Source organism: Euphorbia lathyris, chromosome 1 (genome assembly GCF_963576675.1).
Source record: "Euphorbia lathyris chromosome 1, ddEupLath1.1, whole genome shotgun sequence".
Classification (NCBI taxonomy): domain Eukaryota; kingdom Viridiplantae; phylum Streptophyta; class Magnoliopsida; order Malpighiales; family Euphorbiaceae; genus Euphorbia; species Euphorbia lathyris.
Window position 1 is genome coordinate 109,645,196 of NC_088910.1, and position 24,245 is coordinate 109,669,440.

A 24,245-nucleotide genomic window follows, 5' to 3' on the forward strand; every position below is an offset into this window, starting at 1 on the left:
CGAACTGCTTATTGCAGAAATGGGATCCCCCATCGCTAATGATAGTTCGGGGTGTACCAAATCTGGTAAAGATATTCTTTTTCAGGAATTTTATCACTACTCGAGCATCGTTTGTGGGTAGGGCTTCGGCCTCTACCCATTTAGAGACATAATCAACCGCAACAAGAATGTATTGGTTAGTGTGTGACATAGGGAAAGGTCCCATAAAGTATATGCCCCAAACGTCAAATAGCTCACAGACGAGTATGCCTTGTTGAAGCATCTCATTCCTCCTAGAAATATTCCCTACTCTCTGACATGCATCACAATATTTAATATAATTATTGACATCACTATGCATTTGTGGCCACCAAAGTCCACTTTGGAGAATTTTAGCCACTGTCCTATCAGGCCCGAAGTGGCCGCCTGGTTCCCTAGAGTGGCACATGTTAATCACTGACTCTACCTCTTCCTCAGGTATACATCTCCTAATCATGCCATCAGTGCAGAATCGAAATAAATAGGGTTCTTCCCAAAAATATTATTTGCTTTCAAACAAAAACTTACGTTTTTTTTGCATCTAAATCAAGAGGAAGAATGTTACCGACTTTGTAGTTCGCGATGTCTGCAAACCAGGGGAGATTTTTTACCGAATATAGCGTTTCATCCGGGAATACTTCCTTTATTGCCCCATCCTCCTCTAAGGATTGCTGATCTGACTCTAACCTGGATAGATGGTCCGCTATCACGTTTTCTACCCCTTTCTTGTCTCTGATCTCGATATCAAATTCTTGGAGTAGTAAGATCCAACGGATCAACCTAGGTTTTGCATCCTGTTTGCTCATCAGATATCTCAGGGCTGCATGGTCAGTAAAAACAATTACCTTAGATAACACCAAATAAGATCTGAATTTGTCAAAGGCAAATACTACGGCTAGCAATTCCTTTTCAGTTATTGAATAATTCTGTTGTGCATCATTTAAGGTTTTGCTAGCATAGAAAATTGGGCGAAAAAGTTTATCCACCCTCTGCCCAAGACAGGCTCCTACAGCCAGATCACTAGCATCGCACATTAACTCAAAGGGAAGGGACCAATCCGGGCTTACCATAATGGGTGCTTCAATTAATTTCTTTTTCAGTAATTTAAATGCAAGCATACATTCTTCATTGAAATTAAAATCAGCATCTTTTAGCAATAATTGAGTGAGGGGTTTAGTGATTTTCGAAAAGTCTTTTATAAATCGTCTATAAAACCCCGCGTGTCCTAAAAAGCTCCTGACTAATTTCACATTAGTAGGAGGTGGCAGTTTTTCAATCACCTCAATTTTTGCCGGATCGACCTCGATCCCCTTCCCCGACACCTTGTGTCCTAATACTATACAATTTTGGACCATGAACTGGCACTTTTCCCAATTGAGTGCCAAATTCTTGTCTTCACAACGTTTCAAGACTCGGTCCAAGTTTTCAAGACATTGGTCGAAAGTAGGTCCTACAACATTAAAATCATCCATGAAAATTTCTAGGAACTCCTCGACCATGTCGGAAAACATAGCCATCATACAACGTTGGAACGTGGCAGGGGCATTACATAATCCGAAAGGCATCCGTCTATATGCAAAAGTCCCATAGGGGCAAGTGAATGTTGTTTTCTCTTGATCCAAAGGGTCCACAGGATTTGCATATAGCCAGATAGCCCGTCTAAAGTACAGAAAAATTCGTGCCCTGCCAATCGTTCCAACATTTGATCAATAAATGGTAAGGGAAAGTGGTCTTTACGGGTGGCCTCGTTTAATTTTCTATAATCTATGCATACCCGCCAACCCGTAACCTTTCTAGTTGGGATTAATTCTCCTTTTTCATTTTCCATTACCGTTGTCCCCCCTTTTTTGGGCACACATTGAACCGGGCTTACCCATTGACTATCATAAATTGGAAAAATGATACCTGCGTCGAGGAGTTTTATAACCTCGACTTTTACCACCTCTTTCATGTTAGGGTTGAGCCGTCGTTGAGGTTGGGCAGATGGCTTGATCTCCTCCTCAAGAAAAATTCTATGTGTGCAGATTTTAGGGTCGATACCTTTGATGTCGTGGATTGACCATCCAAAGGCTCCTTTATGTTCCATCAGCACCTCCACCAATTTTTCTTCCTGTTCAACTGTCAACAAAGAAGAAATAATAACGGGTAAATCTGTGGGAGGTTGAAGAAAAACATATTTCAGGTTGTTGGGTAAGGGTTTAAGCTCCAATTTTGGAGGTTCCTCCAACGAGGTCTTAGGTTTAGGTTTGATCTCACGATCAAGGTCCTCTTTTCTACCCTTAACCCAATAACATTTTTCAGGTGGGAGGTCTTCAAATGGTTCACTTAAGTTTTCACATTCCTCACCACCTAGATCGAGTTCTAAAGAGGCATTTCTTATATCGAGATCAACTTCCTCAACACATTCATCTATAAGTGCATCCACAAAGTTACAACTTTTGGAGCGTTCTTGAGGAAATTTCATAGATTCATAAACGTTAAATGTTACCTCTTCGTCTTGCACCCTTAGGACCAATTTACCTCCATGGACGTCTATTAGTGTCCTACCGGTTGCAAGAAACGGTCTCCCGAGGAGAATGGGGACGGAGTCATCTTCTTCCATGTCGAGGACCACAAAATCGACCAAAAAGATCAGTTTGTCCACCTTTACAAGCACATCTTCCACTATGCCTCTAGGCCGTGCAATTGACCGATCCGCTAGCTGCAGTGTCATGTTTGTTGGCTTAGGTTCTCCGAGCCCTAATTTCCTGAAAATCGATAGAGGCATAAGATTAATACTCGCTCCTAAATCACATAATGCCCTATCTATGTGCATGTTGCCTATCCTACACGGGATGGTAAAGCTCCCTTGATCTTTAAGCTTGGGGGGTAATTTATGGGTGATTATGGCCGAGCATTGTTCTGTCAAAGCCACTATCTCATTTTCCCCAAACTTTTTCTTTTTCGACAACATGTCTTTAAGAAATTTTGCATAGTTCGACATCTCCTCTAGTGCTTCCATTAATGGAATGTTTATTTCTAATCTACTAAGGATTTCCGAGAACCGGGCAAATTTCTTATCTAGGTTGGCCTTTTTCTGCTTCTGAGGGAATGGCAGTTTTGGTGTATAAGGCCTGACCACTTTTTCTACAGCTTTTTCAGAAGCTGAAGTTTCAGATGCGGGACCGGGGTTGCTTACCGCTTCCGGTTCCCTACTTACCTGAGGTGACAGAGGCATTTGCGATGGAGATTCCACGAGTGTGTCCACTTCCTTGCCGCTCCTTAGGGCGATTGTTTGAGCCGCTTCTTCTTGCAAGAGGAACGCCTCGTGGCATTCCCTTTCTTCTTGTCTGATTGTGGCGAGTTGGTCACTCAGGGTCCTGCATGCCTCCTCGTTGGTTGCCAGTCGGACGGATATCTCCTTTAGGAGAGTTATTATTCCTTCTGAGTGCCATGTCTGCCTGCCATAAAAATCAGAGTTAGAATAAGGACATGGAAGGGTATCCATAGGAGCCATGTAGGGCGCCGGTGGATATCGTGTATGCTCCTGATCGTAGTAGTTGTAAGTTGAGGGTCCAGAATTATACCTTTGATGATTACCCAAATAACTTACATTCTCACCTCTAGGTACATAATAGTTGATGTGGCATACCCTACCGGGGTGATTCTGGCCGCATCTCTCGCAGAATGGTATCCTTGGTTGGTTATTTTGGTTGTATGAAGCCACCAGGAAGTCCATTTTTGTGTTGAGATCGTTCATGGACGGGTTTGATTCTCTATTGTCCATAATTGCTGGAAGAACGATCCAATTTAAGTAATAGTATATCAACAAGTATATATATATACAAATATGAATGATATTAACACGGGAACTATTCACAAAGAATGCCTAAACTAACAGGTCGACCTTTGGTTCGATATTGCAGAAGAAATAAATCCCCGGCAACGGCGCCAAAAACTTGATGCGTCCCCACCTAAGGTTAGAGATGAGGACTCACTAAGGGATAAGTGTACCCCGTCGTTATCAAGTAATAAATTTTTGGGTTTAAGTCCAGGTTATCGTCCACAGGATTTATTTCTGCAAGTACCGAATTACTAAGTCTCGGATGTTATCTAGGCTTAAGGGGTTTGAGTTGGTTTTGTTTAATTAATCTACTCCTAGGTTGGATTGCACTAACCCTAACTAAATTACTCTACCCCTAATTAAGTTAAACTACTCCTAAGTGATCTTTTGTCAATGCAATTATCTAAAGGATCATGGAGGGATACGATGATAATGGAAATAGATTGTTTAAACAATTGAATTAAAACCTAAGTCACTTGTGTTCGAGGCGATTAACCCGACCTATCCTCCTAAAGTTCCTAGTTCGTGATTCCCTTGTAAGGCCGAAACTAGCTCTAAGGCTCAGTAATTTGGGCTTAATCTTCTATAGGGTCGTCAATCCTATAGGCACTGACTAGGTCAGATTCAGCTCGCAATATGTGCCAACTTGATTTTGGGATTATCGAATGAGTTAAACCAATCAAACAAAGCGTAAGACAAAGATTCAAAACATTAAAACAATTGAAGAAACAAAACTACTATATTAATCAAAGATGGAGAACATTGTCACGAAGTTACAATAAGCCTAAGATTCATAGCATGTATCATAGGATAAACAAGTTATAAAAGAAGAAAAATCCCTTTCAGGGAACCTGTCAACCAATGCAGGCGTCTTCCTAGGACTTAAGGATGGAGCTCGAGCAATCCTCGGTGAATGGAGCTTCGGAGGCGTCTTCAATGGAGGTTTGAAGGTTTTTGGAGGAGGTGGAGAGGATTTCTCGAGGTGGAAGATAAGAAAATTACAAAAACAAAAGATATCTAATTTACAATTGGAAATTCCTATTTATAGCCGCGTCTCGGGTCTCGTTTTGACCTAATTTCGTGTCCTTGTTGGTGTAGGAAGATGTGGGGCCGAACGTGGCTTCGTGGGGGCGGAATTGGTCTTTTTGACCAATTCCCGCAGCCCTGCTCGCCGAGCGTTTTCGCCCGAAGCGCGCTCGATCCGTGCCGGATGACTTCCAAACCCTTTTTCGTCCGAACTTACACCTGCACACGCATAAAAACTCCAGAAAACATTAGTCCAAAAGCCAAATTGATCCGTCAATCGCTTATTTTGAGCAAACGCTTCGTTTGGTGCGACTTTTGACGGACCAATTAGCTTCAAAAGATAACGGAATTCTAATATGCATGTTATTTCGGCCGTATTTGCCTAAATTGATCACAAAACGAGCCTAAACGACGAAAAGTAAATAGAATGTTTCCGATTTCTAACTAACTCACACAAAAGCATTTAAATGCGAGAATTGCTCGCTTATTAGCCAAATAAACCTAAAAACCGTCCTAAAACTGTACCCAAAGATAGGGGTTTTTGACCCCTATCAACTATCACGCAACTCTTGAATATCTCCCATTGTCTCAACATCACCCGGGATGCCATTCCCATTCATAAAATACTCGATTAAGCTCACACTCTTCACCACAAGATTACATCTCATAGACTCCTCAAACGATAGATTTTTCCTCAATAAACACAACATAGATCCCAACACATATATTTCAACAAAGCACAAAAGAATAAGTTCAGATTTTACCAAATGGGTGGCTTGATTCATTTGTTCCATGCATGTGCTAGAAGTAGTGGTTCTTTCAAGAGGCGTCACAAGGTACCTTTCATCCTCGTCCTTAGAGTTGAATTTACTATGTGTAAGACTAGGTTCACTATCTCCCGGATCCCATGCTATGTCACATGGCATCTTCCCCAAAGGTAGAAGCCATCGAGGTTGCTCATTAAAGGACAAGTAATTCTAACCTTCAGACATTGGTTCAACTCCCCTTGATGTAGTCTCCATGAATTTACTGATGCACTCATTCAAATTCAACTCCCGAGTTGGATAAGCACTCAAGTTAGCCTTCTTTTTCTCAATAGGTGAACTCTTCAAAGGTGTAAGGATGTACTGGATTCTGCCTTTGCATATGGTGTAAGTGTTGCTTCTTCTCGTATGTGCGACATCACAATCAAATTGCCATGGCCTTCCTAAGAGCACGTGGCAAGCATCCATCTCCACAACATCATACAAAGCTTCATCTTAATAAGCCCCAAAGTCGAAAGGAACCTTACACCGGTGAATAACTTGAAGCTCCTCCACCTCATTGGCCCAACCAAGGTGGTAAGGTTTAGGATGTGGCTCGGGAACCAAACCAAACTTACCTAAGGCGGATCGACTAATGATATTCACTTGACTTCCTCCGTCGATGACCACCTCACATTTCTTCCTAAGAACTAAGCACTGAGTTCTAAATAATTGATGTCGTGGGTTATGATCCTCTTCACTAGACATTAGCACCCTCGTCACCAAATACACATTACGCTCATTGCCATCGCCATCGCCATCACCTGTATAGGTATCTTCATTTTGGCTCCACTCAACATCCTCCAACTCATCATCATAATGGAATCTATCTTCATTATCTTCATAAGGAGCACCGTGTTAATTCCACTCAAACTACCGAAGCTCACTCTCATAATGATAGACCTCATCTTCGTTATCTTCATAAACAGCCCCATTTTGGTTCCACTCAATGCTCCTATGCTCTTTTTCAGCATGGTAAACTTCATCATCTTTATCATAATCCTCGAAAATGTTCTTTCTCTCTTTAACCCCATCCTCGAATTCATTCTAATAATAGTCAACTTCACCATTTCATTATAGCTCATGTTCTTCTCTTTATCAATCTCCTCTTCTAGCTCAACTTCTTTATCATCATACTCAATTTCGTTTCCCTCTTCTTCAACAATCCATTCTTTCCCATGACCTCTCGTTCCCATTCGCTCTAATACAAACCGATTAGTTCACTTGCCAAGTTGCCCGACACAAATAGCATGCTACATCCCAATATGGTTGGACCACCAACATCTCTCCCATCACCATAGCCATCTCCACACACAATGTGATTTCATCACTCTCCTCAAAGAGGTTATCAAGCCCCAAACTACTTTTCCCCTCTTCAAGATAAACACCTTCATTTTCCTTAAGCATAAAAATGTAGTTATGCCTAAAGGGCATTTCATCAAACACATAGGAAGTACCCTTCTCAACTTGAGTTTTATCAATGTTCTCAACTATAAACACTCATTCCTCCTAATCCATACATGAATTCAAATTCTCGTTTACCATTCCACTATCAATAAACCCACATTGAGAATCTAAATCACTAGCAATGTCACAAACACCCAACTCCTCACTAACAATATGATTACCCATAACTATTGAAATTTAGGATTTATCTCTTCATTTGTGATGATTCTTTAGGAGGCAATATGGTGGTTTCTTCATTTCTTTCTCGTTAGGCTCGACGGTGTCATCTCCGGCTATTTCAAGTTCCTCTTTGTAACCTCTCCATCTCTTCTTGCTCCATGTTTTCTATTGTATTTATCCTTGCTTTGGCAAGCTTGAAATCCATCTCTTCAAGCTCGACTTGCCATTCTTCAAGGCTCTTGTTTGCAAACTCCATTAAGGCTTGTGAAAAACTCGATTGAATCATTGTCAAAGAGGTCTCCATTAGGAAAACGATTGTCTCTAATACCAATTGATACGGATTAATATTGAACGAGTTGATTTTGATCTTAAATCAACAAAGAGGGATCTTCTCTAGCTAATTTAGAAGGAGTTAATGATGGGTTAACGGCTAGGGTAGAGTTTTTCTACGACGACGAAATGTATATTATGATAAGTGCGTTTCGACTATGGATGTGACCTTTATAAATGCTCTATCTCTACTAGACGCCACTACTTAGGGGCAAGTGTACCCCGTCGTATCAAGTAATAATCCGGTTAAGACCGGATATCGAATCCACGGGATTTATAACTACAAGTATTAAACGACTCGGTTTTATATGTTATCTAAGCGGTGAATACTTTGAGTTGATTCGGGGAACAACTACAAACTACTCCTAACTACGGGTGAGACAAATTTATATAGCAAAACTCTACGAAATGATATGGAAGGTGATAAGTTATAAATATGACAAATAATGACTCTCAATATATAAACGGTTAATGATTTACTCTTGCAATACGTGTAGTGTGACCGACCCGTGAAGTACTTAGAGTACGTGGTTCCTAGTCAAGGCGTGTCTAATGCTTGGGACCAGAAATTAGGGCCCGTAAGTTCCGTGGTTTTTCAATTCCTACGGTTTCTGGAGCGTCACTTCCGGTAAGGCAACACCTATATGAATCCCTAAAGATAGCCCGAATGGCGTCGGAAATCGCGTTCTCCTACACAATAATCAATTACGAGTATCAAAACAAGTAGCAAACATCAACACAAATATAGAGAAAGAGATTATGAATGATAAATTAAAAATATGGAGAATATAAATATGAAATACAACCAAGCCTAGTACATAGGAAGAGTACAAGCTAATTAGCAAGTGAAAAGGGAAGAATCCACCCTCGGAACTAGCTAACCGGACTCAAGACCGTCTCTTAGGACTTGGAGGTGGAACTTTCGAGCTTGGTGAACGGAGGTGGAACGGAACTTTAACGGAATGCCAGAATCAACGAACAAGCTCTCAAGGTGATAGAGAATTGCTATGTAAATTAAAATCTCAAACTACAACAAAAGCTTAAACTATATTAAGAATTGTATAACAAAAGCTTGGTCTAAGGTTCCAAGGTTCCAGGTTATGAAATGAGTGCTAGTCACTCCTATTTATACACATCAAGCTAGGGGTAGAGTTGTAATTTCACAAAATACAAGCATGAAGGAACATGATTTTCTGCAAATTTCCCATGATACGCCTCGCGTATGGTGGAGTACGCCCTGCGTATTTGCCCATTCCGTCAGAAATCTCCTACATGTGGACCAAATCCAGATCTTGTTGTCTCAACCACGCCTCGCGTAGACTGGCGTGCGCCTCGCGTGTTTGAGTTTCTGAGATTTTATTGCTTGAATTGGGTCTTTTACGCACCGCGTAGCTGAAGCACACCTCGCGTAAATAAGTCTCTGAGTCTTTTGGGTCGAAGAATTTCCTTACACGCCCCGCGTAGGAGAGTTGACTCTAGGAGACCATGCAGTCTGACCTTCAGGATTAGGCTTATCATTTCTGACACATGTCCCACGCCTCGCATGGTGGTTGATACGCCCCGCGTATTGGTGACTAGATCCCACGTGGTGCCTGTGGATTGAACAATTATTTCTGACCAAGTTTTCCACGCCCCGCGTGAAGGGTGATACGCCCCGCGTTAGCTTGACGTTTTATTTTCTAAACTAATCAAAAATAAGGAAAATTAACAGAAAGTACGGAATTTATTTTTATTTCGTTATTTTATTAAAACACTTTATTTTTGCAATTAAACTTATTTATTTCTCTTAAAATTAATCCGTAAATCACGCTAAAAGATAGGGACGAAACGCCCCTATCAAACCTCCTCGGACTTTAAAGTTTTACTTGTCCTCAAGTAAAAGAAATCGAAAGACAAGGGATTGAGATTATTAAGAAATAAACCGTCGGTTGGTTTTACCAAGTGCGTGATTCCGAAGTTAAAGTTTTATGCAAAGTTTTTGGCAAGTACCTACGCAAACAAATGAGTGACCAAAACTTGTTTGAAATCTCCATGATCAAATTTAATAGACAATATTAACGGGGGTTGATTATCTTTTGAGAACCCGATAGTACCTCACCAAGGGATTTCACTCTTACGCTCAAATTTTGGTGGGTCGATGTTTTTGCACTCTTCTTTGCACTTACTCGAAGTCACTTTGAGTTTGCATTTTCATCCGGATTTTTCCTCCTATGTTATGGTCTAGGAAATATTAAAAATGAACCCGGAGGGGGGTTGTAATGTGGGTGGCTTTTTAGTGGTTAATTTTTGAAAACTCGAGTTTAAACACCATCTTGATGATCGCACCGTGCTTTTATTTTGGCCTTAGTGAGTTCGTAAAGTATAACTCGAAATTGCTCGGGTGGAGCTTTGAGAATGCCTTTTGCTCTTTATTGTGTTTTTCTTCTTTTTTTTTTGAGAGCGGCACAAAAACGATTTCGAAAACTTATGGTGCTTACTTATCAAGGCCTTGGCTTATTTCGGGTGCGATTTGATTTTGTTGGTATTTAAACAAGAGGAAAAAGGGTTAATTGTTAAAAGGGTATTAACAAGAAAAAGTCGGTTAATAGGCTCGAGGGGGTTTCCTAGAGGTTAATGAAAATGAGAAAAATAATTTAGAAAAAGAATTAGACTAAGTGGGTTCGTTTTATCATCTATTGCCATTTTAACCAAAATAAGTGTACTTAACCCGGTATTAGGTGCAAACTCTATGAGTCGAGTGAAGTCAAAGCTCTCGAAAAATTGTGAAAGAAATAGAGTTCTCGTACAAACTCTTTTAGGCTCAAAAATATCTCACAAAATTTCGGGTTAAATTGTGTACGTTTCAAGTTCTCGTCAAATTTTCAACTATCCCGTTTTTATTGCCTTTTTAAATTTCATTATAGAGATAACCTTTGGGTTAGGACTCAATGCTTTTGTTTGGTACGAAACTAGGTTTCGCATAAATCCTAGAACTTCAGAATTAAGGCTAAAATTTCTCACTAAAACCGATCCTTTGTGTCAATGTCTTTTCATTTAAGAACAAATAACGGAACTTTTAATTGATTTCCGAGGGAGGTAGTGTGTCGGAAAAATTTTAAGAATCAATAAATTAGTTTAATTATTTTGTTGTTTATTTGATTTTTATTTTTATTTTTGTTAGTGCAAAACAAACGGTAAGTGCGGGGTTGCACGGCCCTCCGCGTTATTAAAATGATGTCTATTCCAAGGATGTCGCAAAAGAAAAGAGAAACAAAAACAAAAATAAAGATGGAATTTAAATGAAAAATAGGACCCTTGAAGGTCAGGTCCTACGCGAGGCGTGCCCAGGGGGGCGCCCCGCGTAGGAGGTGCGTGTTTAGCCAATTCTGGCCAGAGGCTCAGATACGCGGGGCGCAGTAAGAGGGGCGCCCCGCGTGTTTGAGTTTTTGGGCTAGTTATACAAGAAAAATGGCTGGGCACGCGGGGCGCAAAATGGGGTACGCCCTGCGTGAAGGTTATTAATTGGTGCATGAATGGAGAAAAATGAACACGAAAAAGGGGAAATAAACGAAATAGAAAGGAAAGTATATTAAAATAAAAAGGAAAATACAATAGAAACACGAAAAGATAACAAAACAACAAAAGAAACTCATAAAACAAAACGAACTAAAATAAACACGAAAAGAAAACACAAAACAAAGGAAAACATTAAGAAAGGGAAACTAAGGTTGAGGCGGAGGAGGATTGTCGTGGATGTTGAAATGTGCGAAGAAGGTGTTGGCGAAGGCGTCGAAGCTGGCCCTATCCACTTGCCTTTGAGCCTCGGAGGCGTCGAAGCAAGCATCAAGGGTGTTGAAGCGCGAGTCGAAATGGGCCCGATCACGGCGTTGGTTGTCCTCCAAAATATCCAACCGGGCGTAGATGGCGTTGAAGTCATGCTTGGGGGGTGGACTAAAGTTGAGGCCCATGTCCGAGTCCTCGTCCTCGTTGTCTTGTGGTTGGGCTGCCCCCGAACTCTCACCCGGGCCGGAGGTAGGGCGCTTGAGAGATTTGAAGGCATTTTTCTCCAAGGGCCGCGGCTCCAAGCTGGGAAGGCGGTCAAGAGCAGCTTTGCCAAGAGCGGAGGTGGCGAAGATGGTGATGAGATGGCCCAACCCGATTTTACCACGTTTGCGGGTAGGCATGTGGTGGAGTTGGACGGCCACGAGGTAGGAAAGGTCGTATGTGAGGCCGTTTACACAATAATAAAGGGCCAAAAGCTCGTGCTTATTGACCTTGGTGGACTCGGACTTCCCCGAGAAGTAGAATGAGATGAAGCGGTGGAGAAGTTGGAGGATCGGATCGCGGATGCATGCCGAGCGGAGGTTGGAGATATCGTAATCGTCGGACCCGGTGATGGAGGTCCAAAAATCACGAGGGGAGACACCCTCGGGCCAATGTGCGATGCCCTCCCACGCTTGATGTGTGAAATGGTTGCGGAGCCATTGTGTGTCAATGGAGAAAGGTTGGTTGTGAAGGCGGAGGTTGAAGAGGGCAGCTCTGGGAACATTATTGGATTCTAGGGTGGTGTAGAACTCCACGACCAAAGAAGAATAGACGTGGTGGCGTGCCCGATAGTGATCGAGCCAATTTAGAGCACAGAGACGGTCCTCGAAGGCACCTCCAACATCGTAGCGATTAAGAACACTACGATCGATGTACGGGAGTTCCATTACGTGGCAGCGGCGAGTGTTTGGTAGGATTGGGCCTCTTCTTCGGTGAGAAGATGGAAAGGAGCCCGGTATTGGCGGGTGAGTGGCGGTGTTTCCTCTCGTTCGGAGGGTGGTAGTGATTGGCGTAGTTGGGTACGAGAGGTACGGGCCCGAGTGGACCGTGGGGGGCGCATGTCAGCAACATGTTTTCATCTTGCCATGGTGTGAGTGAAGGATTGAGAGAGTGTGTAGGAAGGGTGTGGGGAGTTAGAATGAGTTGTGAGGAAGAAGAAGGGAAAAAGAGGGAGTATTTATAGGGGAGGAGTGGGGAATCCAAGTAAAACTCGGATTCCCAGAGGGATACGCGGGGCGTGAAGGGGCCGCGCCATGCGTATCCCACCTCCTGCGCATTAATTGACGCAAAAACGACATGGCACGCGGGGCGTGCGGGGAAGCACGTCTCGCGTATCGCACCTCCTGGCCTTAAATTAGTGGGAGAAAGGCGAAGACGCGGGGCGTAAATGGAGGTACGCCCCGCGTGGAAAGAGCAATTTTCGATTTTAAGGAGTTTTTTGAATTTTTATGGGTTTTAATTGCTTATTTAATGTTTTTATTATTTTAATGAACAATTAAGAGGGTGGTTACAAAAATAATGAAGAGGGAAGTTTTGAATTTGAAAAGGTGAAGGGTGATTGGAGGAAAGAAGAGGTGGAGTGGAGAAGTGGGAAAGATTTTTGGGGAAGAGGAGAGAGTGATGGGAAAGGTGGGAGAGGGAAAGGCTGCCATGGGGAGTTGCAATTCGCAACTCCCCAAGGATACGCGAGGCGTGTCCAAGGGCACGTCCCGCGTGTCCTTCCACGTGACGCTTATTTGAAAAGGGGCTAACCGCCGAAGGTTACGCGGGGCGTGATAGGAGGGGCGCCCCGCGTAACGCATTTTTTATTTCGGAAAAGGGTTACTGGTGTATACGCTCCGCGTGGCCTATTTTTGGATTAAAAATGAGATTTGTTTTTCTTTTGATTTATGAGGCGGAAAGGAAGATAAAAATAAAATTAAATAAAAAGAGAGGAATAAAAATAACAGAAAAGAGAGAAAAATAAAAATAAAAATAAGTAAACATTATGATACATATAGACAAGAGGTTTGAGAAATTCAAACCGATACTACGTTTAGAGTCGGAGTAGCTCGACTTTCTCTTGCGGTGGCTTACTGCAGGTTGTCCGAGTTGGAACTCGATGGGTCCGAACTTCTACTATTTAGGAGCGTTATCGCCTGTCCGGACTCCCTATTTTTGCCCCGCGGGTTCTGCTTGGTGTTTGCCGGGAGGGTTCCTAAGGTCCCTGCAAAACACCTCACTATCGACCAGACGGGTTAAGATATCCTTTAACAAGGACGTTACGGACTGGCCATGCACATTATCGGGAGGTGGTGTGTTCCGATTACCGGGCATGGTTTGTGATTGCCCTAGCCCATTTTCTCGATATTCTTGATCAAAGTCAGATGGGGGCCTCAACACATTATTATTATTGCCATACGACAAGTTAGGGTGTTGGTACCGAGGCCTCCATCCGCTGTTATTATTATTGTGGTGGTGTGAGTAGGAGTTCGGGTTAGGATTGTACCTTTGATTGCCATTACCTCCTATATAATTTACATTTTCGGTGTCGCCGACGAAAGGGCTACCGGCTTGGCAATTAAGTCCGTCATGGTCTCCACCACAATGATTGCACATCAGGACCTGTGCAACTTTGTTAAGGCTCAACTGGGCTATCAAAGCGTCAAGTTTTTTATTCATTTCCGCCATGGAATTCGGAGCCTCTTTCTCCACGGCGAACGTTTGATGTCGCGAAGGTCCGGCAAGCCGATCTTCTTGCCACTGTACGCTTTTCCTTACGAGCTCGTGGATGAGCTCATATGCTTCATTGGCCGACTTCCTAAACAGGTCCCCACCTGCTGCGGAATCCACGGTGGCACGATTAGTAGGTGTTAATCTGTGATAAAAAGTGCTTACCAAATCGTGCTTGGGGATATCGTGGTGCGAACAGCTTCGAAGCAACTTTCGGAATCTTGCCCAAGCCGCATGTAGGGCTTCGTGTTCGAGTTGTCGAAAGGTAGTGATGTCGTTCCTCAACTTAACCGTCTTGGAGGGCGGGAAGTAGTAAGAAAGGAACTCCTTCTCAAGTTCCACCCATGATGTAATCGAACCCGCCTCCAACGAGTGCAACCACTCCAACGCTTGTCCTGTCAAAGAGAAAGGAAACAACTTTAGTCGGACGGCCTCAACCGGTACACCGTTTTGCCGAGAAGTTTCGGCACACATAAGAAATTTATCTAAATGTTCGTTAGGGTTTTCATGAGGTTCTCCTCCGAACTGGCCAAGTTGTTGGATGAGTTGGATCATGCTAGTCTTGATTTCATATGTGTTGGTCGGGATGGTGGGGGCAATGATTCCGTTGCGGTTTTGAGGACGGTGCGGAGCAAGAATCTCCATCATTGAGCGCATGTCATTGCCTCCACCATTGCGGTTGTTATTCACGGGTTGCACCGGCGGCCTTTGGTTGACCTCGGGTTGGTTAGCTTCATTTTTGAGGTTTGCCATTTTCTCTCTCCGAATCCTACAAAGAGTACGTTCAATTTCAAGATCAATAGGAACGAGAGAATCACTCTGAGATCGGGTGCGTATAAAATAAATAAATGAAATGAATTATAAACAAGAAAGAATGTTGTTAGTACAAAGTATATATAAAAAGTATATATAAACAATTTATACAAAAATAATGCTTAGACTAACAATAAAACGTTTTTGTCTAATATTGCAAGAAATTATAAATCCCCGGCAACGGCGCCAAAAACTTGATGGGTTAACGGCTAGGGTAGAACATTTCTACGACGACGAAATGTATATTATTATAAGTGCGTTTCGACTATGGATGTGATCTTTATAAATACTCTATCTCTATTAGACGCCACTACTTAGGGGCAAGTGTACCCCGTCATATCAAGTAATAATCCGGTTAAGACTGGGTATCGAATCCACGGGATTTATAACTACAAGTATTAAACGACTCGGTTTTATATGTTATCTAAGCGGTGAATACTTTGAGTTGATTCGGGGAACAGCTACAAACTACTCCTAACTACGGGTGAGACAAATTTATATAGCAAAACTCTACGAAATGATATGGAAGGTGATAAGTTATAAATATGACAAATAATGACTCTCAATATATAAACGGTTAATGATTTACTCTTGCAATGACGACTACGTGTAGTGTGACCGACCCGTGAAGTACTTAGACTACGTGGTTCCTAGTCAAGGCGTGTCTAATGCTTGGGACCAGAAATTAGGGCCCGTAAGTTCCGTGGTTTGTCAATTCCTACGGTTTCCGGAGCGTCACTTCCGGTAAGGCAACACCTATATGAATCCCTAAAGATAGCCTGAATGGCGTCGGAAATCGCGTTCTCCTACACAATAATCAATTACGAGTATCAAAACAAGTAGCAAACATCAACACAAATATAGAGAAAGAGATTATGAATCATAAATTATAAATATGGAGAATATAAATATGAAATACAACCAAGCCTAGTACATAGGAAGAGTACAAGCTAATTAGCAAGTGAAAAGGGAAGAATCCACCCTCGGAACTAGCTAACCGGACTCAAGGCCGTCTCTTAGGACTTGGAGGTGGAACTTTTGAGCTTGGTGAACGGAGATGGCACGGAACTTTGACGGAATGCCGGAATCAACGAACAAGCTCTCAAGGTGATAGAGAATTGCTATGTAAATTAAAATCTCAAACTACAACAAAAGCTTAAACTATATTAAGAATTGTATAACAAAAGCTTGGTCTAAGGTTCCAAGGTTCCGAGTTATGAAATGAGTGCTAGTCACTCCTATTTATACACATCAAGCTAGGGGTAGAGTTGTAATTTCACAAAATACAAGCATGGAGGAACATGATTTTCTGCAGATTTCCCATGATACGCCTCGCGTATGGTGGAGTACGCCCTGCGTATTTGCCCATTCCGTCAGAAATCTCCTGCATGTGGACCAAATCCAAATCTTATTGTCTCAACCACGCCTCGCGTAGACTGGGGTGTGCCTCGCGTGTTTGAGTTTCTGAGATTTTATTGCTTGAATTGGGTCTTTTACGCACCACGTAGCTGAAGCACGCCTCGCGTAAATAAGTCTCTGAGTCTTTTAGGTCAAATAATTTCCTTACACGCCCCGCGTGTAAGGTAGGACGCCCCGCGTAGGAGAGCTGACTCTAGGAGACCATGCAGTCTGACCTTCAGGATTAGGCTTATCATTTCTGACACATGTCCCACGCCTCGCGTGGTGGTTGATACGCCCCGCGTATTGGTGACTAGATCCCACGTGGTGCCTGTGGATTGAACAATTATTTCTGACCAAGTGTTCCACGCCCCGCGTGAAGGGTGATACGCCCCGCGTATGTCGAAGGATTTTTGCTCCTTGCTCATACCTGAAATACAATTCTCGAGAGCCGAGTTAGCTTGACGTTTTATTTTCTAAACTAATCAAAAATAAGGAAAATTAACCGAAAGTACGGAATTTATTTTTATTTCGTTATTTTATTAAAACACTCTATTTTTGAAATTAAACTTATTTATTTCTCTTAAAATTAATCCGTAAATCACGCTAAAAGATAGGGACGAAACGCCCCTATCAGTTAATCTCGAGTTTCATGGACTAAATTCGTAGGAAATAGAAAGTTCCTCATTATTGAAGGTATGAAACCTTCACAAGCTTCAAAGAAATGACTATATTTTTTATTCATCAAAAGTTGAGCTGATTACAAAGAAAAAGATGAATATATACATCTCAAAACCTAATTGACGAATTACATAAAAAGGTAAATTCATATAACTAAATATATAAAACTTAAGGGGTAAAATGAATTAGATGTAAAGGGGTGGAATGGATGGTAACTAAAGGGTGACAAAATTGTAATTAGAAAGGAGCTGGAGTAAGGGGCAAGTCTGATTTGCAAGGCTTTTTAAAAAGTATGGCACGGCGTGTCAATTCATTAAAAAGAATCAGAAATTTTCCATCAAACCCACACGGCATGTGGGAATAGCCACACGGCGTGTCACTCTATTCTTCAGCATAATGGGCTTTCTTTTACCTTACTGTGTTGCGCCTTTGATCCGACTTCTTCCACCATTCGTCCCTCTCGTCTAATCGACTAAATACCCGCATCAAGATATATGTTCATGTCTCACTCTTTTCCTCAACTACTCTTGTAGTGGAAAGTTAAGGGACAAAGTATGTGATTTTCTGCTCATTTCGAAGTGGTGACCGATTGGCCACCAGTTGGTAATGGCGCAAACTTATCCTTTTTTATAAAATGGCATCATTTTTGTTCGGCCATTGGTGGTAACCGATCAACCACCCTTTTAAAAACCACTTTTCTTATAAATGTGGTTTGCATTCCAGTTCGCGATCTCGTACGAATCGATATGAAGTCCAATTGCAATATACTAAACACAGGCAACTTAATCTCATCATTGGGTCGAAAAAGTCCGTACTCACAATACCGTAACTTGTGACCATACCTATTTATATGAAGAGTTTTAAATCGAAACTTTCACTAACTATGAGTCCTTTTAAGCTAACAATTTCCTTCTCATGTGAGGAGCATTGTTCTAGGAGGAATCTTTTATCATTTAAAATTCTAGTTATTCTCGAATGTTCCTTCATAAGGAAATTGAAGCTTCTAAGGCTATCATTAGGCATGTTGTGTTGCATGTGTTGTGCTCGAATAAAGGACGATACTGATGTCACATGCGTGAAATCATTTTATATAATATCAAACCCTTAAAATGTCCTCAACTTTGCTATATTTTTTTAAAATGCGCAATTGCGCTTTTTTTTAATGACAAAGAACAACTCTCACAAATATGATTTGAACCCGTAACCTTATGAGTAAGCTCTCAACCTTCGCCTTCAATTTCCCATCTCTTCTTTGCAGATGACAGCTATTTATTCTTCAAGGCATCAAGAGAGGAGAATTTAGCAGTTCAATAGTGTTTACTCCAGTACGAAGCTGCCTCGGGGCAAAATGCGAATTTCTCCAAATCATCAATATCATTTAGCAAAAATTGCAGCACTGACATGCGCTCTACCTTGTGCACTTTTTTGGGATACCATTGGGGCTGGGCACTACTTCATATCTGGGCCTTCCGGCTTTAACAGGAAGAAACAAATCACAAGTTTTTCAATACATAGCTGGCAGAGTTAAAGCCAGAATCACTAGCTGGAAATCAAAATTACTATCTCGGGCTGGTAAAGAAGTGTTGCTGAAGTCTATTATCCAAGCTCTTCCATCATATGCTATGAGTCTATTCCTCCTGCCTCAGTTACTATCTACGGATTTGGAGAGGATGATGAATTCTTTCTAGTGGGGATCGTCTAGTTCAGATGGAAGAGGTCTTCACTGGAAATCATGGGAGAAGTTGTGTATTCTGAAGTGTGATGGAGGAATGGGGTTTCAGAAGCTACATCTCTTTAACTTAGCATTGTTGGCTAAACAAGGCTGGAGGCTACTAACCAACCCAGAATCACTACTAGCTCGAGTGTATAAGGCTAAGTACTACCCGTTCTCTTCTTTTCTAGATGCATAACTGGGTAATAAGCCTAGTTTTATCTGGAGAAGTATTCATGCTGTAGAATCACTAGTAGTCTCTGGAGCAAGAAGGGCTATTAGTACAAGCGAGTCAATTAAAATTTAGGAAGACCCATGGCTTCCAGATCCTATAAATCCTTTTGATGTCAGTACTCATCTCCCGAGTCTTGAGAGTGTGACGCTAGAAGGTCTCGGGTGAATGGGACTTGGAGTTGATAAGTGGAATTTTCGTGGATAGAGACGCAAACCTCATCCAAAGTATCCCGACTAGTATGTGTTCAGTCCCTGACTCGTGGGAATGGTTTTGGGGAAAGAGAGGTAGATTCTGTGTAAAGAGTTCATACCGATGTCTATGGGATGAACAATACGGGACTAGCTTGATCTTGGATGCAAATGAAGTAAACTGGAGATCAGTTTGGTCTCTTAAAGTACCACCAGAACTAAAGAATCTGTTGTGGCAGATATTGGCAGGGTGCCTCCCGTCGCTGAAAGCGCTAACTGCATGTATGGTTCCAATTAGTAATATCTGTCCGTTGTGCGAGGAAGCAGAAGAGGAAGATTTTCATGCTTTAATTTCTTATCGACATGCCCGATGTCTATGGGGTCTGACCCGCCTCTCTTCCTTTAGTGATAGATGTTCTTCTTTTAAGGATTTATGGGCAAAGTTGTTAGTGCATCATCCGGATGAAGCTGATATTGCAGCGATTTGTTGCTAGTTCCTATGGCTTAATCAGAATAATCAAGTATAGACTCGGCAGATAATGACGCCGACCACTCTCTTCTCTTCTACTATGCAATATTTTACGAGTTGGAAAGCTACACAAGAACGACTTCAAGGAGACATGGGTGCGACTTCTGCAGCTGAGCAGAAATGGTGCAAGCCACCTCCTGGTATGTCAAAACTAAATATTGATGGGGCTGTCTTCGCTAATTTGGGGATTGCAGGTTATGGTTTTGTGTTGCGGGACAGTGCAGGTGACTTTCAGGCTGCGGGCAATGGTGTTATTCACTGTAGTTTAGACCCTTTTTTGGTCGAGGCGATCTCGTGTCGGGAGTCATGGAGTTGGCTAAAGGAGACTGGCAAATAGAACGTATTAATTGAATCGGATTCTCAATTGCTAGTGTATGCTATTCAGTGAGAAACTAGTGGCAATTCGACTCTAGACCTTATTATTGAAGATTGCAAACACCTAATCAAGGACATTGCTAATGTGTCTATTTCATTTATTCGTAAATCAGCAAATTTTGCTGCTGTTGGGGGCTAATTAAAAATTTTGTATTTTAGCATAAGTTATAGTTTTTACTCTATAGTTTTTTTATTTTAATTAAATTCATCTCTCAACAAAATAAAAATTTGACAAAAAATAGAAAATAGTATCAAAAGATTATTATAAAAAAAACAGAAAAAAAATAAATAATAAAAATCAGGGGCAAATTTGCACCATTTTTCAGCAACCCGTCTAGCAACTTCGACGATGAAAACGGGCCCCGAAACAGCAAGATATCAAGCAGTTATATTTTTTTTCAGAAAGTTCGGGATGTTAGCTTTCCGGAATGTCAAAAACGAAGCCGGTAGAATTTTTCAAAGGGAAGTGGTGCTGAAAAACGGGTTTGAACATTTCCAACACATCCAGGACATATTCAACGCATTATCTCCATTCTTCCAACTCCCCACTCACCCACTTTCTTTCTTCAACTAATGGGAAGGTAGTGGGATCATGTTTGAGAAAAACAAGGGCCACTAATTTGGAAATTGTTACCCAAAATCCTATAAATAGAGCCTAATCCTTTCATTCCAAACCCCACTCAAAAATCAATCAACCCCACTCAAAAATCAATCAAACTCAATCAAACACAGACAACTCAAATTTTTCTCTCAAATTCTCTGCCAAAATCGGCCTCTTTATCAATCCTTAGATTCGTAGAAATCGCTCTCTAGCATCTATTTAGTCTAAACAAGGTCTCAATTCCCAGAATTAGTTCTTTAATCTTCAGTTCCTAAAAAAAAAAGCTTTCAATTCTCAGAAACTTCAAATCCGAAATTCTCTTAGTTTAATCAACCAATTCTCAAATCGTTTTTTGCAATCTCTTAGTTAAGTCAGTAAAATCATTACCCAATCCTCGGTTCAAGCTTTCTTAGTCTAAATCAAATTACGCCATTGTTAAGTTCTTCAAAGCTTCAAGCATTTTCCGTGAAACCAAGATCACCGAAACCCCATTTTCGAGTCATTCTTAGTTTACACACCTATTCCAAATCATATTTGGGAACTTTTTATTGATCTCAATCGATTGAAAAGACCCAGAAACAAGCTTTTGAGTTTTTCATCATTGAAAAATTCATCAAACAACCTTTCTGGTGAGCCGTTTTCCAAATTTTATTTAGAGTTCGTTAGCTTATCGTTTTAGCCCAATTAATTTTAATCTCTTTATCGACATCAATTCTAGAACTCTCAATTTTTATTGCGTAAAAAACGACATCCTATAGCCTTCTAAATTGCCCCTAAAGTACCCTCCACGAAACAGAATCAAGCTTTTGGTTTTTTCAACCATCAAACAATTATTCTATCGCCCAATTTTCAATAATTTATTTCGACTCGTTTACTCGACCTTTTTCTGAAATTCCAGTTATAAACCCTTCATTCGCACACTAACTTTAAATACTAGCCTTCGTTTCGCTATAATTCGACCTCTACAGCTCCCGAAATTGAGCCCGAAAGTCCATAAAAGCATCAATTTAGTCCCATTTTGCTGTTGACTTGGTGGTAAATTTCTGCTCAAGTCCCTGAACTCTCCGAATTACTTCAAATTCGCCCAGCACTACCTGGACAACGCTACAGCCCCCGAGCCGATTTTCTGGAGGTCCAATCCTCAATTTCACGCATCCCAACGGCATCAAAGAGATCGGTTAATTTTATTTCATCCCGCACATATTTGTTTTTGTGACTTATTTACGTTTCTAGCTTTAAAGTTATTATTTCTTTTTAAGTTGTAATTTTCATGCTTTATTATTATTTGTAATACAAGAAACATTGAAAAATATTTACAAAATCAATAAAAATATAAAAGAAAATTAAAAAATTTATATCTTTGTGTCGTTTTATTGCCTTTATTTTTAGTACTTATCTTAAAAATTGTTTTTTCTGACCGACCTGTCAAGTAACGTCGGGGTCCAAGACCGTTGTTTTTATTTTCAGTCCTTGTAACGGTCGTCAATCACTTTTCGTTTAGAATTCAAGTAAATTAGGCGCATTTTATTTATTTACTGTATTCAATTACCATTTTATCCTTTGAGAATTAGCTTCTTTGGCACGCCCGCATTATTTTTACCATTTTTAATCCCCGCAAACGCGTATCAAGGTTGAAATTGGGATATTTCGAAAATATCGCCAACAATTTTTGGCACGCCCAGTGGGACCTAAAAACATTTTTTTTATTAGTACTAAAGCTACGGTTTCTTAAGCTTTGCCAAAAATTTTAATTATATATATATACATACACTGATTTTTATTTTTACTAAGTACATTTTTGTTTTGTGGTATTTTCTGCTTTGATAATCTGTTTTGGCAATTTATTTCTAAAATTTTCTAATATCATTTGTTCTTTAAGATGCCACCAAGGAAAAATACAGGTCGAGAAATACCCATTCCGGAGTCTGATGAAAATCAGAATAGGGGTCAAGATGAAAACGTCGACACAAACGTACCCGAGGGTTATGTTGCCGAGACCGTGAGCCACTTGGAAGACGTTCATCGGACGTCAATGCCACAACCGGACTTCAAAGCATTTTTTGCGAGACAAGAGGCCCATATGCGCAACATGGAAAGACTTGTAGCCGAGATGGTGCAAGCTTGTAAACAACCCAATTTGGAAAACATGATTCATAATCTCACCGATGAGATTAATAGGATCCCAGATAGGTGTGCTGAAAGTTATGCTAAAAATTTGAACTCTCACAATATTTCAGATAACACGAGGGAAGGCATTCCCCAAGGCGATCGATATAGGCCACCGCCTAATCGTGAGGAAAACATAAGATTCAATGAGCGAGGAGATCGAAGAACCTCGGAACAATTTTCAATACCCTCAAATGCGCCTCATTTCAGGTCAAACACCGGACCTAATACCCACTCGGAGCACTATGGTGACAACAACGCCCGTGGTTCGGGGGGCACGTGGAGAAACCAAGACCGTGATCATACCCGTGAATACACTCGTGAAAATATTCGTGAGAACTCTCGTGATAATAATAACGTATCTCGTGTTTCAGGTGTGAGGAGCGAAGTATGTAATGAAGCAGAGGATAGGCAACGTATTCGGAACATCGTGCAAGAAATTTATGGACCTACGGTCCGTGAGGTGTACCGCCCGGAGTTTCAGAAAGCGTACCCAAGGGAATACGACCAATGATACCCATTTCCTCACCATTTTAGAATTCCAGATTTTTCTTTATTTTCAGGTGAAAATGGACAATCTACCATCGAGCATGTTGCCCGATTTTCATTCCAATGCAGCGGGATTAGTGCGGAGCAAGACTTCGATATGCTTCGTTTGCGTTTATTCCCCGGATCACTAACTGGACCGGCTTTCACATGGTATACGACATTACAACCTGAATCCGTCAGAAGCTGGGGTCGCATGGAACAATTATTTCATGCTCAGTTCTATCGAACTGAGCCCGAGGTATGTGTCGCTGAACTATCTCGTATGGTTCAGCGCTCAGGTGAGTCCGTTGAAAGTTTTATTAATCGTTTCAAGAAAATGAGGCATGGATGCCGAGTTAATATTCCTGAAATAGAATTTGTTAAAATTGCTCAACGTGGTTTAGAGTTTGAAAATAGGAAGAAATTCCAGGGCATTGATTTTTGTGATTATTACGAACTTGTTGCTAAAGTGTCAGAATATGAAGAATTGATGCGTGAGGATAATCGTAGGAAGAAAAACTATGTAGGTAGTTACCATCAGGATATAGAAACCAATGAGGCACATGAGGTAGCTATAGCCGAACTAACTAGAACAGGATACCGCGTTTGTCCAATGCTAGCAAAAATTCCAAAAGCTCCCGAAGTGGTTAGACGAAATACAAATGTGCAATATACGTTTGACGTTTCTAAAGCCGAGGAACTTTTTGACTATTTGTTAAAGGAAGGTTTTATCACCTTACCTCATGGACATATTATTCCGTCTAGAGATGACACTCGTGGGAAGGCTTATTGTAAATATCATGATAGTTGGAGCCACAATATGCAATCTTGTTTTGTCTTTAAAAATGTTGTGCAGGATAGAATAAACAAAGGCGTGC